The 13846-nt window shown below is 44.4% G+C and overlaps 1 protein-coding gene and 1 long non-coding RNA gene across 3 annotated transcripts in view; one reads left to right on the top strand and one right to left on the bottom strand.

Annotated features, from left to right (window-relative positions):
- The window catches only part of LOC135497776 (speckle-type POZ protein-like), an 87425-nt gene that overhangs the window by 70567 nt on the left and 3012 nt on the right, over positions 1-13846 (bottom strand). The gene's annotated exons all lie outside the window — the stretch shown is intronic.
- Positions 44-4842, top strand: LOC135497779 (uncharacterized). Its single transcript, XR_010448957.1, has 3 exons — positions 44-104; positions 917-978; positions 4547-4842. It is a non-coding gene; the product is annotated as an uncharacterized LOC135497779 (long non-coding RNA).

The following is a 13846-nucleotide window of genomic DNA, read 5'->3' as shown; positions in this document are numbered from 1 at the left end:
CAAAAAGTAACAGGTGTGTCTGTCATTTGACTTGGAGATATAAAGATCGAGAAGAGCATCTGTATTCGACACATCTTTGTTCTGCGTCAACTGGGATTCTAATTGTAAGTACATATTTCTAACACTGATATAGGGTTGAATTCGCACTTGTTTGGCACAATGCTATTCACAGTTACATTCTAGAGTTAAACACGAACATGCCGACACTTGTAGTATTTTCTATAAACGATATCTCCAGAAATCCGTCTTGAATTCAACCAATTCTGCCAGTGATCTGTGATATGGCCGGTTCGTTAATTCATGTGTTCTTGTGACGTGTAATACGCGTCCTTTCGTCAAGGACCCTTCCAGAAAGAACGTCAGCTTTGCGGTATTCAGACGCGCGTTTGTGCAACAAATTCGCTCTCTTCGTGGATCACAATCGCGAATGAACTACGTTATCGATGTATGTGTACTTATGTTGTAAATAATGATTAATTTAAACCCGCTTTGCATGAGTAGCGCAGGAATAATATCTTTTTTATTAAAACATAACAAGAATGTCATTTCATTCAAGTTGCAGGCAGCGCTCGATACGTATACACAGAGTTATTGTATAAATGCTGTAAACGGGATTGGCTAAAAAGACTCCGGGTCCGAGACAGTTGAAGGAGCAACGCATTGACAATAATGCATTCATCCCTAGAGACGATCGCTGCACTGTGGTGTTATCGGATTATTTATATTTCAAGTTCATAGGAATTTGGTGATGGAAACGTCAACTCAGTGTAGAGTGTGGGATATGAGAGAGCAGCAGGCAGCATGGGAATGCCCCTATATACCAAATAACTCCATCGATCTTCTAACGGTGGTGTACCGTGAGTTGTTTTAAAAATTTTCCACGCCTAATCGTAATCATGAAATTCGTTTTTTTCAGGTCCACTCACAATTTCTACCATCTGTCGTAACTGCAATCTGAGACAAATCTACACCATGAAGGTAACTACACAGGCAAAAACTTCTGTAAAGATCTAGTATTTACGAAACATTAGTTTAGAAATCTCTCTATATAGAACATGGTAAACACGATAATTACCGTCACAGATTCTGTAATAGACCATTTTTTTCCTCTGGGCTTTCATGGTGAAGCCAGGTGGTGGTACACACAATATCATCATGATTTCTATATATGGACCAGTTAGTTATTTCCTCTGGGTTTTCATGGTAAGACCAGCCTAAGCAGTTGAATTCATTGTTTTTTGGCACCTTTCAGATGCAAGGACTCGGCCAAATATGTGAACGTCTGGCAGACATCTTACTACATTCAAACTGACATGCATGCATGCATAAAAACCCTAACGGCCAAGTTAGAAAACACTAACGCCCGACCACCAAACGACCAACTGCACTTGAAAAATGATAGACACCCCGCGACTGGTCTTACTTGACTACTCTCGTGAAAAGAAAAATGAAAAATATTCCTCTAGCGGGTTCGAACTGGGAATTCTCGCCACTTGATCCTTGCCGTCTTACCAACTATGCCATGAGGCCGTTGTTGTCAATGAATATATTTTTCAGTATTTCATTTCACGTACAAGCTTGAGAGAATGGCGTCTTTTGTGCCATCTGTACCATTTTCAGTTTCAAAGTGGCCTTTAAAATTTGCCCTTTTACAATATTGGCAAAGTGAATTCATAAGATACATAATCAGGAGATGAACAGGACACCCTGTGATGATTATAGGAGCACGTAGCTATTTTTCCAGTTATAAAGATGCAAAACAATTTCCCGCTTTGCTAATATTCAAACCATGCGTGTATTGAGGAACTGTCTGATTAGGTGGCATTCGATTTCCAACAATGATCGCTTAAGGTCGTAATGGCCATTTATAGTAAGACATACTGTATACGTTGCATTTGCTGGCCACCACAAGAAGACCAGAATAGGCCTATATTACTCCTTATACATGTTTTAGGCCTTCATAGATCAACTGCATTGTCAGGGAATGAGGTCTAGGCCTGTGGGAAAAACTGACATCATAACACATTGATTTGAACACACGGGGCTTTATTGGAGAGCATTACCCTATCAATCTCACTCATCTAAATCTTCAAGAAAATGAAGATCATCTTCGGGATTTTCGGCATCAACTTCAAAGTGTACCTCATCATTTTGATGAGGCGGATTTTCTTGATTGCCTTCAAGCCCACTCACTCTCCATGCTGTATTGATTGCTTCTGGGTCAATTCTCTCCCAGGCAGTTGATACCATCTGAATTACAGCATCCCTGGTGATTTGTGGGGAACGACCATGAATGTCATTGTTCTCAATTTTCCACTCCTTCCATAGGCGTCTCATTGTACATTTGAAGCTGCGGATGATGGTCAGATCCAAAGGTTGTACCAGTGAGGTACATCTCCCTGGTATCAGCCCTATGAACCCGGGGGCGTCCTCTACATGGTCACGCACTTGTTGATGCCGGTGCGCTGGGAACATGTCCCAAATTAGGAGGAATGGAAAGTTGTCTCCCACAAACGGTATGAGGCAATCATTTACCCAAGCAATCAGTGTCTGCCAACTTGCCCAGCCTGTTTGCGAGCCCGTTACCCGCACACCATCGGGGGCAGTTGCCCGAAGTCGAGCGATTTCTGGACCATCATCGCGCAGACCCTTGAAAATTATACTTGCAGGGAGTTTTCTCCCACACGCAGTCATCGCTAAAGTCACCGTACACCCTAATTTTACATTTCCTCGCAAAGTTCGTATGTCCACTTGTTTCAAACCTTGCAAAGAGTACGTGTACGTGGGTGCGATGTCCCAAAGAACAAAAGTTTCATCCATGTTGACGATAATCTGTATTCCATTATCATTGATAATGTTTCGGACCTCATTTTGAAATGCCGTTACCAACTCTGCAGCATTGCGCGGTATTGATGTAGAGTCTTTGCAAGTCTTCCTGTAGCTAATACCATGACGAGTCAAGAAACCTTGTAACCATCCACTTGATGCTGAAAATGGTATGAGATGAGGGCGCAGTTCCATCCAATGTTCTCTCTCTTCCTCAGGAAGATCGTGCCACCAAATGTTGAAGAACCGTTCACCCTGGAACATCAGGTCACTCCCAGCCGGAAGACCATGTTCTCGACGCTGTAGGAACCAATCATTTAAGAGTCTCTCTACCTCTGGCCATCTACCTGAAATGAGAGAGGAAAATCGTAAGGGCCACATCACCTGCGGGCCTACCAGCCCCCACCTACATTTCACCTCATTCACCTGATTCATTTCCCCGATGCACCAAGGTCACCAGGATAACTTACCTGTGCCATCAATTCCATGTTGCCTTAGCCTTTGCATCTGTCGCAATCTGTATGTGGATTCTCGGTGTCTCTCGCGCAATTCATCCTCCTCCTGTATCCATCGCGCAATGGTCCTTAGATATGCCACGTAGCTGTCCATATTCTGAAGGAGTAATCCCATTTGGCCTTGCAATGTTCAGCTCATGGTACTCATCAAGTCGCCTGATACGAATATCTAATGAGTAGGCGTTCAGTCTGCGAGGAATTACGACATTTTCATTATCACCAACAGCATCATTTTCATTACGGTCCTCCTCAGCTCCATTCCCATTGTCCATGCACCAAAGACGGTGCGAAATCAGGAGAAAAAGAATTACAAGCCTTTACAAGTCCTTACAAGCATGCTGACAACATCAACTGCCTTGGCCTCAACATCTTGCTTATCAATATTGCATAAGATTGTTTTCAAAGGCCTAACTTTCATTGAAAGTTAATGTCAGTGTGCCAGCAGACTGCTGACAGGGCAATCCGTAGCTTCCAAAATTATTATACAACATTTCAGTGAATGGTGACAAATGGAACTCTCCTCGTGGCCTTAAACATGTATAAGGAGTAATATAGCCTATTCTGGTCTTCTTGTGGTGGCCAGCAAATGCAACGTATACAGTATATGAACTGATGCTCATATCTGTGCTCCACATCCAGTGCTCTGTTGGAGAATACGGTAGCGCCACTGCGGCCTACTGGTAGTCTATCTGAGGACGTTTGAAACGTGTTGGACAGGCGTTTTCAGGTATGCCTGCATGTCAGCTTTAATGTCTGTCTGCCATATACCCGATGTCCGAGCGCCTTGTATCATCCTGTGGATCATTGAAACCCACACACATATTGACCCGTGCGAACCTATTTTCACTGTGCCCATATGTGGTCTTCAAGGAATACTCTGATGGTGAACTTTCTGGGTTGTCTTCATTGGCCACTGTGGCCATTTTGGTTCCTGTGTATGTACATGGTTGTACAAGACATACACTCGGGTGTTTATTCAGGAGAACCAACAATGCAGAACATTGTTCTCCCTAAATGTTTTGTCGGCATCGTGTGTGGCTCTGCACCAGACCTCTAAGTCAGATTTCTTCTAATGACAGTTACAACCACAGGATGCACTGACAGTATTATTTGGCATGTTTGGTGACTAAATTCATATATTATTCATATCTTTTGAAGGAATCACCACACTCGGCGCATAATACAATGTATTTCATTGTTTGCAGACTGCCTATATCATAGTTGCGCTGGTGATAGCCATCGGGTTGCTCCAAACTTCGGATGCCCTGTATGTGTGCGGCGGACACATTTTTCCATGTCCCGACTACCAGCGAAAACGCAATGCCATAGCAGCTCGACGATCGTCCAAATTCGAAGTGATGGAAGAGGCGAGTGCAAGAAAACAAGCAGAATAATGAATGCCGTATTGTACAGGTTTCGTTCCACGTGAGTTCGTCACAAGAGTTCAAAATATGATGTATTACCACAATACTAAATAAATCACAAATAGTTATACCAGTCAGCACTGATTTGTTTTTATTTGCTTTTAAAACCTAGTTTTATGTATTCGGAATCCTTGGATCACCATATGTCTATCCTCGAAAGCAATGAAAGGCAGCCTTCCTTCGAGAAATAAGAGAAAACCACTCGCTTCTTCCTAAAAGCAAATAAAGGCATCTGCTTCATTCTTGAAATGAGAGAAAAAATGTCGTTTCTTCCTCGAAAGCAATGAAAGGCAGTTGTTTCTCCCCATAAATGAAAGAAAACTGCGTTGGTCATAGGTTCGATTCTTGATAGTTACTCCTCAGTGAGGTTGTGTGTGTAGTGCCATGGCCAAAAGTTCGATTCTTGATATTTAAGATTCACTCATCAATGTGGTGGTGCGGTACGCCGTGTGACACAGAATACCAAGCTGTCATCCTCTAGGCCAACAGTTCTCTCATAGAGCAGTTAGTGAGTCGTCCGTTAACTCACCGTGTGACACAGGAAACTAAGCCAGAATCCTCTAGATCTGGGCTGTGAGTCGACTGTGGTTCCGCCGTTAGACACAGGATACCAAGCCGCCATCCTCCGGGCCAGTCTCGCAACCACAGCAGTTCTCTGATAGAGCAGATAGTGAGTCAACCGTGGTTCCGCCGTCAGACGAAGGATACCCAGCTGCCATCCTCCGGGCCAGTCTCGCAACCAGAGCAGATCTCTTAGAGAGCAGATAGAGTGTGTCGACCCTTGACTCACCGTGTGAAACAGGATACCAAGCAACAGTCCTCTCGGCCCGTGAGTCGACTGTGGTTCCGCCGTTAGACACAGGTTACTAAGCCGCCATCCTCCGAGCCAGTCTCGCAACCAGAGCAGTTCTCTTATAGAGCAGATAGTGAGTCGACTTTGGACTCACCGTGTGACACAGGATACCCAGCCACAATCCTCTGGGCCTTTGAGTCGACTGTGGTTCCGCCGTTCGACACGGGATACCAAGCCGTATACCTACGGGACAGTCTCGCAACCAGAGCAATTCTCTTATAGAGCAGATAGTGAGTCGACTTTGGACTCACCGTGTGACACAGGATACCAAGCCACAATCCTCTGGGACAGTCTGTCAACCAGAGCAGATCTCTTATAGAGCAGATAGTGAGTAAACTGTGGTCCTACCGTGTGACACAGCATACCAAGCCACAATCCTCTGGGCCAGTCTGGCAACCAGAGCAGTTCTCTTATAAGCGCGCAGCAGTGCATACGACGTCATCCAATGTAAACAATGTTTCTCAAGTCCATGGATTCGTTTCAAATGGCTTAAATTTGACTTAAAATGGCCGCCAGAAGAGATAAACGCGCGAAAGTAGTAACTCGACAATTCTGAGCTCCGAGAGAGAACCACACGATTATTCTCACTGTTTTTTAATCAAACTTCAATTTCTGGGGGGTTACCCCCCGACATATGTGTTTTGATTTTTGATACTTTAGTGATTATATCCAAAAGATGCTTAAAATTGATTTAATCCCGAAATAATGAAGCAAAAGACGGGCAGGCGTTTCGAGAAAAAAAATTTATTTTGAGATTTCAATAAACCTTTTGAACGAATTCCTCATGGGCCGTGGTGGGATCCGAAGACACCTGAAGGAGGAATGTATGTTTTTATGGAGTACCATTGGTTTTACAGATCTTCTGGTTTTTTCTAAAGAATAATCAATATTCGCTTGCAGGCTTTTTACGCTCCCAGGTTCTTTGTTCATCAGTCTGGTGTTCCTCAAGAGTCAAGTGTCTTCAAGTCTCTTGGTCGGCAAAAACCCTTTCCAACCAATTTTTTATGCATTAACCATTCGGCCACATGTTGGTGGGGGAAAACCTGATCCCTGACCCCTTGAATTGGTTGCCCAGGTACGACCACAAGCAATTGTCTCAAGGAAGCCACCAGTACGACCTCTTGGTAGTCTTGCCAATATCATGCCAGTGAAAAGGAAGGGTAATGATGGTTGAGGGTAGCAGTTAGGGTACCATCGAAGGAGTACCTCTTCCTCGCTCTGTGTTAAACGTGTCAAAGGACTGCACCATCATGAAGGTTTGGAGGTTCCATCCACTCAAGCGCCCCAGGGTAAGCAGCTCAGAAGGACTTATTGAGAGGCCAATAGGGGGGGGGGGGGGGGGGGGTTGAGGGGCATTTCCCCCAATGCACTAGCTAAAACATGTCAGAAGGACGGGTCGGGGTGGGGGGGGGGGGGTGGGGGGCTCTCCATGTCGACAGTTGCGTGAGTTCAATAGAGCTTGCACTTTACATTAGAATCTGCCAGAGTGTGCCAGACTATAGTATCTAGTTCGGACACCTTTCGGGGGGGGACATTTTCCATTTCTTTGCCGGCTATTAATGATGATGGAGTTGAGTTACTGCTAAGAGATACACGGAGAAAACTGTCTATCAAAACAAAAAAATTGGCGGAAGGAACTATAGTAGGTTCCCAACCAGGGGGTTTGGGGGGTTTCCCCCCAACCTAAAGGCGCTGCGCGCTTACTAGGGCACTGCACTGATAATATTAGAGCAGATAGTGAGTAAACTGTGGTTCTACCGTGTGACACAGGATTCTAACCCACAGTCCTCTGGGCCAGTCTGGCAACCAGAGCAGTTCTCTTATAGAGCAGATAGTGAGTAAACTGTGGTCCTACCGTGTCACACAGGATTCTAAGCCACAGTCCTCTGGGCCAGTCTGGCAACCAGAGCAGTTCTCTTGTAGTGCAGAGCGTGAGTCGACTGTGGTCCCACCGTGTGACACAGGATTCTAAGCCACAGTCCTCTGGGCCAGTCTGGCAACCAGAGCAGTTCTCTTGTAGTGCAGAGCGTGAGTCGACTGTGGTCCCACCGTGTGACACAGGATTCTAAGCCACAGTCCTCTGGGCCAGTCTGGCAACCAGAGCAGTTCTCTTATAGAGCAGATAGTGAGTAAACTGTGGTCCTACCGTCTGACACAGGATTCTAAGCCACAATCTTCTGGGCCAGTCTGGCAACCAGAGCAGTTCTCTTGTAGTGCAGAGCGTGAGTCGACTATGGAGCCACCGTGTGACAAAGGATACCATGCCACAATCTTTTGGGTAACTGAGCAGTTCCCTCTCAGAGTGAATAGTGTGTCGACTGTGATCCCACCGTGTGACACAGGATAATAAGCCACAATCCTCTGGGCCAGTGAGGCAACTGTGGTTCCGCCGTTAGACATAGGATACCAAGCCGCAATCCTGCGGGACAGTCTGTTAATCAGAGCAGTTCTCTTATAGAGCAGAGAGTGAGTCGACTGTCGACCCATCGTGTGACACAGGATACTAAGCCACAATCCTCTGGGCCAGTCTCGCAACCAGAGAAGTTCTGTTGTAGAGCAGATAGTGAGTCGACTGTGGTTCCACCGTGTGACACAGGATACAAAGCGACAATCCTCTGTGCCAGTTTAGAAACCAGAGCAGTTCTCTTACATGGCAGATAGTGTGTCGAATGTGGTCCCATGTACACCGTGTGACACAGGATACCCAGCCGTAATCCTCCGGGCCAGTCTCGCAACCAGAGCAGTTCTCTTATAGAGCAGATAGTGAGTCGACTGTGGTCCCACCATGTGACTCAGGATACCAAGCGACAATCCTCTGGGCCAGTCTCGGAACCACAGCAGTTCTCTCATAGAAAAGATAGTGTGTCGACTGTGTTCCCCCCATGTGACACAGGATACCAATCTACAGTCCTCTGGGTCAGTGAGTCGACTGTGGTTCCGCCGTTAGACACAGGATATATACCAAGCCGCCATCCTGCGGGTCAATCTGGCAACAAGAGCAGTTCTCTAATAACGTAGATAGGGAGTCGACTGTTGACCCACCGTGTGACACAGGATACCAAGCCTCAATCCTCTGGGTCAGTCTGGCAACTCTTTGTCTGTCACTGTTGACGTCCATGCCGGTCTCTGCTGGTGGGAGGTCTAGTGGGCTACTGGTGCTGGTTGGTTGAGTCGTTACAAGATGTGATCAGCCTTTCTCTGCAGTTGGTTTTTCTCTATCCTATAGACTCTTCTCTATGCCTTCAATTATTTGCCAATGCACCTGTTCGTATTTGCCGGAAGTGTTGTAAAGCTGCATCATGTTACTTCCGGCAGCGGCGACTTTGGCTTGAGAGCATCATCTTAAGCTGTGTTCTCACTGGGCCTTTAAAACGTCTTGAAAACGTTTTAAGTCTTTAAAACGGTTTAGGGTGCCACACTAGAGGGTCCTTAAAACGTTTTGAAACCGTTTTAACGAGAACGGTTCATGATGAGCTTTCAAGTCGTCTTGAAACCGTTTCAGCTAAAACGGTTCTGTGGCTTTTTGAATGTGGTGCTATCAATGCGTTGTACGCATGCGCATTAGTGATTTTTACTTTACTTCCGTTCTGAAGCCTGGATGCTGCGTGTGTCTGACATTTCATTTATTTTGTGCTTGCTTCGCTTAAAATGGCTGGGAGAGGTAATGTGTGGGCCAGGATTGAAGTTCTTGCCCTCCTGGGCCTGTGGAGGGACGAGGACGTAGAGGGGCAGATGCAAAACGTTCATAGAAATACTCCTATCTACAACCAAAACGACTTCAGTGTGACCCGCTCAAAACGTTTTGAAGACGCTTTGAGAACGCTTTTAAAATCTAGTGTGGCCTGTGCGTTTTTGCTAAAACGTTTTCCGTCGGACGTTTTACTGAGAACGACTTCAGATCGGATTCAGTGAGGACACAGCTGATAAGATATCAACATGAAAACACCCCAGAAAGTCTTAGTTCTTGCTGTACTACAACACTAGTGTAATTTTTGGTGGAAATTTTCCTAAAATAAAAAAAGTTATTTTTTTAACTTTATAAAATGGTCGATTACATAATGAAGACAATGACATATTTCACTGAAATTAGAATGTTTATATAAACAACAAGATTTGTGAAAACCCAGTCCAAACCACATTGAAATAAGTCTGGTATTTTAGGAGATATCACAAGTCATAGGTGTTGATATTAATATGAGCTAAAATGTATACGTACCATGCCGCCATTGGTACTCTTTTTAGCGATTTTGTGCCGTAATAGGGTCGCCGCGGCACGCTAGATCAACGTATAACGCGGCGCCATTTTGACCAGTTTCGAGTAAACAGACGTGTACTTACACTGGCATGGTGCTGGACTCAAATTTGCTGACAGCAAATTTCTCTATTCTAATTTACTCCCATTAATTTCTCAGAGAGGTAACGTATGGCAGTGACAGGTCGTACGAAAGCCGCTGTCAATATTCTGAGACAAATTTCCTGTTTAACACCCGTTTGACAAGATACAAAGAAATCTTGCAAATATGGCTTAGTTCGTCTCGAAAAGTAGCAGGTGTGTCTGTCATTTGACTTGGATATATAAAAATCGAGAAGAGCATCTGTATTTGACACATCTTTGTTCTGCGTCAACTGGGATTCTAATTGTAAGTACATATTTCTAACACTGATATAGGGTTGAATTTGCACTTGTTTGGCACAATGCTATTCATAGTTACATAATAGAGTTAAACACGAACATGCCGACACTTGTAGTATTTTCTATAAACGGTATCTCCAGAAATCCGTCTTGAATTCAACCAATTCTGCCAGTGATCTGTGATATAGCCAGTTCGTTAATTCATGTGTTCTTGTGACGTGTAATACGCGTCCTTTCGTCAAGGACCCTTCCAGAAAGAACGTCAGCTTTGCGGTATTCAGACACGCGTTTGTGCAACAAATTCGCTCTCTTCGTGGATCACAATCGCGAATGAACTACGTTATCGATGTATGTGTACTTATGTTGTAAATAATGATTAATTTAAACCCGCTTTGCATGAGTAGCGCAGGAATAATATCTTTTTTATTAAAACATTACAAAAATGTCATTTCATTCAAGTTGCAGGCAGCGCTCGATACGTACACTCCAAAAATTAAATGGTAATAATCAAATCAGATCCTTACCCCAAGACTATCATGACTATCACATAGTAAACAGTCTATTAAATGGATTGGGATTTATTATTTCTGGGATTCGGCATATGTCTACCAACACCAATACCGGTACTGCCCCTATCAAATGATCTGCGACCCACGGTCAAAGTGGAACAAAAGTCCATTACCACGGCTCTTACAGTCCATAAGGTCGACTCCCGGTACAAAATAAGATAAAACTCCATGACAATGGTCGTAATCACAAAGAATTTCTAGGCCCGGTGCACATTGATAGATAGCGCTAATTACCCCAGCAGTAAAATAGGCCTAGATAATGACCCGGGTCGCTACGTAGCGCCCCGGGTAGGGTTGGATGAAGTTTGCATTATACCGGGTTGATCCGTGATATGTTGTTAGGAGGTTGCGTTATACCGGGTCACCCGGGTAGGGTTGAGTGGAGATTGTGGTATACCCGGGACGGTTTGTTCGACAACGATGCTACCTGTGGTTGGAATAATTTTATTAATGATCACCTTGGTTTCTTTTGATGATTAGTTAGCCTAAGACCGCAGTGGGGTCTCTAAAATGCGCTACCGGTTTCACGACAAATCAACCGAATTCCGTAAATATGATATCAAATCGCATGCAGACACAAGCTAGACTTCAGACATACATAATTCTGAAGCCTGGATAAAAGACACAATGTACATGTGCATGTAGTACATATATATTGGCCTGGCAAAGTCATGAAGTATAGGCCTTGCTTCAGAGATGTTATGGACATATTAGGTCATTGTCATCTGTTCTTTCCTCCGTCTGGATTCTCTCTTGGGATGAGGCACTGCTCTTGATAGGTCTACTACATGCCATCTCAACCAGGATAGGTTCTACCAGGCCTACCCCCATAGAGGAGACTATCTATGCAACTGCAATGACGAACATGGACATCTTCTAGAAGGATTCTCCTTTGGGTTGGGGCACTCCGCCCTTGATAGGCCTACTGCATGCCATGTCATCCACGGTGTGGGTTCTACCAGGCCTGCCCCCATAGAGGAGACTATCTATGCAACTGCAATGACGAACATGGACATCTTCTAGAAGGATTCTCCTTTGGCCTGCCCCCTCAGAGGAGACTATCCCTGTAACTGTAATATCGACCAGGGACATCTTCTACAAGGATTCTCCTTTGGGTTGGGGCACTCCGCCCTTGATAGGCCTACTGCATGCCATGTCATCCACGGTGTGGGTTCTACCAGGCCTGCCCCCATAGAGGAGACTATCTATGCAACTGCAATGACGAACATGGACATCTTCTAGAAGGATTCTCCTTTGGCCTGCCCCCTCAGAGGAGACTATCCCTGTAACTGTAATATCGACCAGGGACATTTTCTACAAGGATTCTCCTTTGGGTTGGGGCACTCCGCCCTTGATAGGCCTACGTCTGTTACGGATCAACTCTGAAACAGTTTCAACTCTGAAAGACACCAACTCAACTTTGAAACTGCATCTCTGAAAGTATGAAAGCCTATGACCGCAGTGGGTTCTCTAAAATGCGCTACCGGTTTCACGACAAATCAACCGAATTTCGTAAATATGATATCAAATCGCATGCAGACACAAGCTAGACTTCAGACATACATAATTCTGAAGCCTGGAGTGGATAAAAGAAACAATGTACATGTGCATGTAGTACAAATATATTGGCCTGGCAAAGTCATGAAGTAATAGGCCTTGTTTCAGAGATGTTATGGACATATTTATTAGGTCCTTGTCATCTGTTCTTTCTTCCGTCCGCTTCATATTTTCTTATTGATTTTGAAACCTTTTGTCCTTATATGTTAATGTTTTTGGAACAAAGAGATTGATACCCTGTTCACGTGTTAGAGCCAACAGCGATTTGTCATCTTCATACTCCATGAATCGTGTTGTTTGATGTTTATTCACAGGTACATTGTAGGTCAACTAACGATACAGCGCTGTGCGTGCGTGTACCATCTAAACCACGGGAGATATGCAGTATGGGAAGGAAGTGTATAAATATCAGCTACGCTATTAATGCCAGAGCGGTATACGTCGAATATTCTGATTCGGTGACAGAAAATGCACTTACAGTTTCGTTAAAGCAATGTCCATTGGCTAATCGTCCAGTTGCACGAATTCCCGCTTTTTGTGGCAGTCCATAAGGAGACCAAATTATGATGACGCAATGGATTGCCCCGGTCAGGGAGTCTAGCTGCGTTGTGAAACCGCTGAATGATATGAACCCTACCCTGAAGCTGCTGATGTTTTACAATATCTTTCACGCAATGCATGATTAATTAAAGGAAATATCAGAGTACAGATACGTCGTCTGTCTTTAAATTCATGATCCTATATACGGAGAGTAATGCGTCGCCGCCACACAGATAGTTCGCCAAATCCGTTTCATGTAATATTTGGAACAAGCTTATCAAATCACCTCTCTCCTATGTCTGAGGCTGAAGAGATCTAGTGACTCTAGCCTTTCACTGAGTATGTTAGATCACTCATTCCTGTTATTAATTTGGTGAATCTCCTCTGGACCTAAGAGATTAAAAACGCATAATCGTGTTTTCACGAAGGAAGAATTGTCCAACATGCCAATGTCCAAACCGCACAACCTGGGGGAAATTAATGATATAGTTTTCAAGGTAGAGGAAGTAAGCAAGACTTACGAACTTGAATAAACCAGACAAGAATCCCGGTTGACGAAATGAACCCTAGGAATATCCTTAAAGAGATAAATGATAAAATTCCAGAGGCGTGCATTATGCTATTCTAAATCATAGAGTCCATCACAAATGCATGTGAGGAATTCTAGTCCTAAATCCATGCCAGTTCATCCAGAATACAAATCCTGGCTTCTCAAATCCGGTGTGACAGCGGATATAGTCCCCCTGGAGTCATAGTCCGGTAGCATTGTATTTGACCAATTAAGAAGCATGATCTATTGTACCGCTAACCCTAACCAAAACATTTAGCAATGCGGGCTATTGTTACACGGACTATCAGCCCTAGGACTACTATCCCTTGCACACCGGGCCCTGTCATCTAGATGCATACCTATCCTTACCACTTGAAGA

The sequence above is a fragment of the Lineus longissimus genome, chromosome 13, assembly GCF_910592395.1.
Source record: "Lineus longissimus chromosome 13, tnLinLong1.2, whole genome shotgun sequence".
In the NCBI taxonomy this organism is placed as follows: Eukaryota; Metazoa; Nemertea; class Pilidiophora; order Heteronemertea; family Lineidae; genus Lineus; species Lineus longissimus.
Note: the sequence above shows the minus strand (reverse complement) of the source record. Positions and strands in the feature narration are given on the sequence as shown.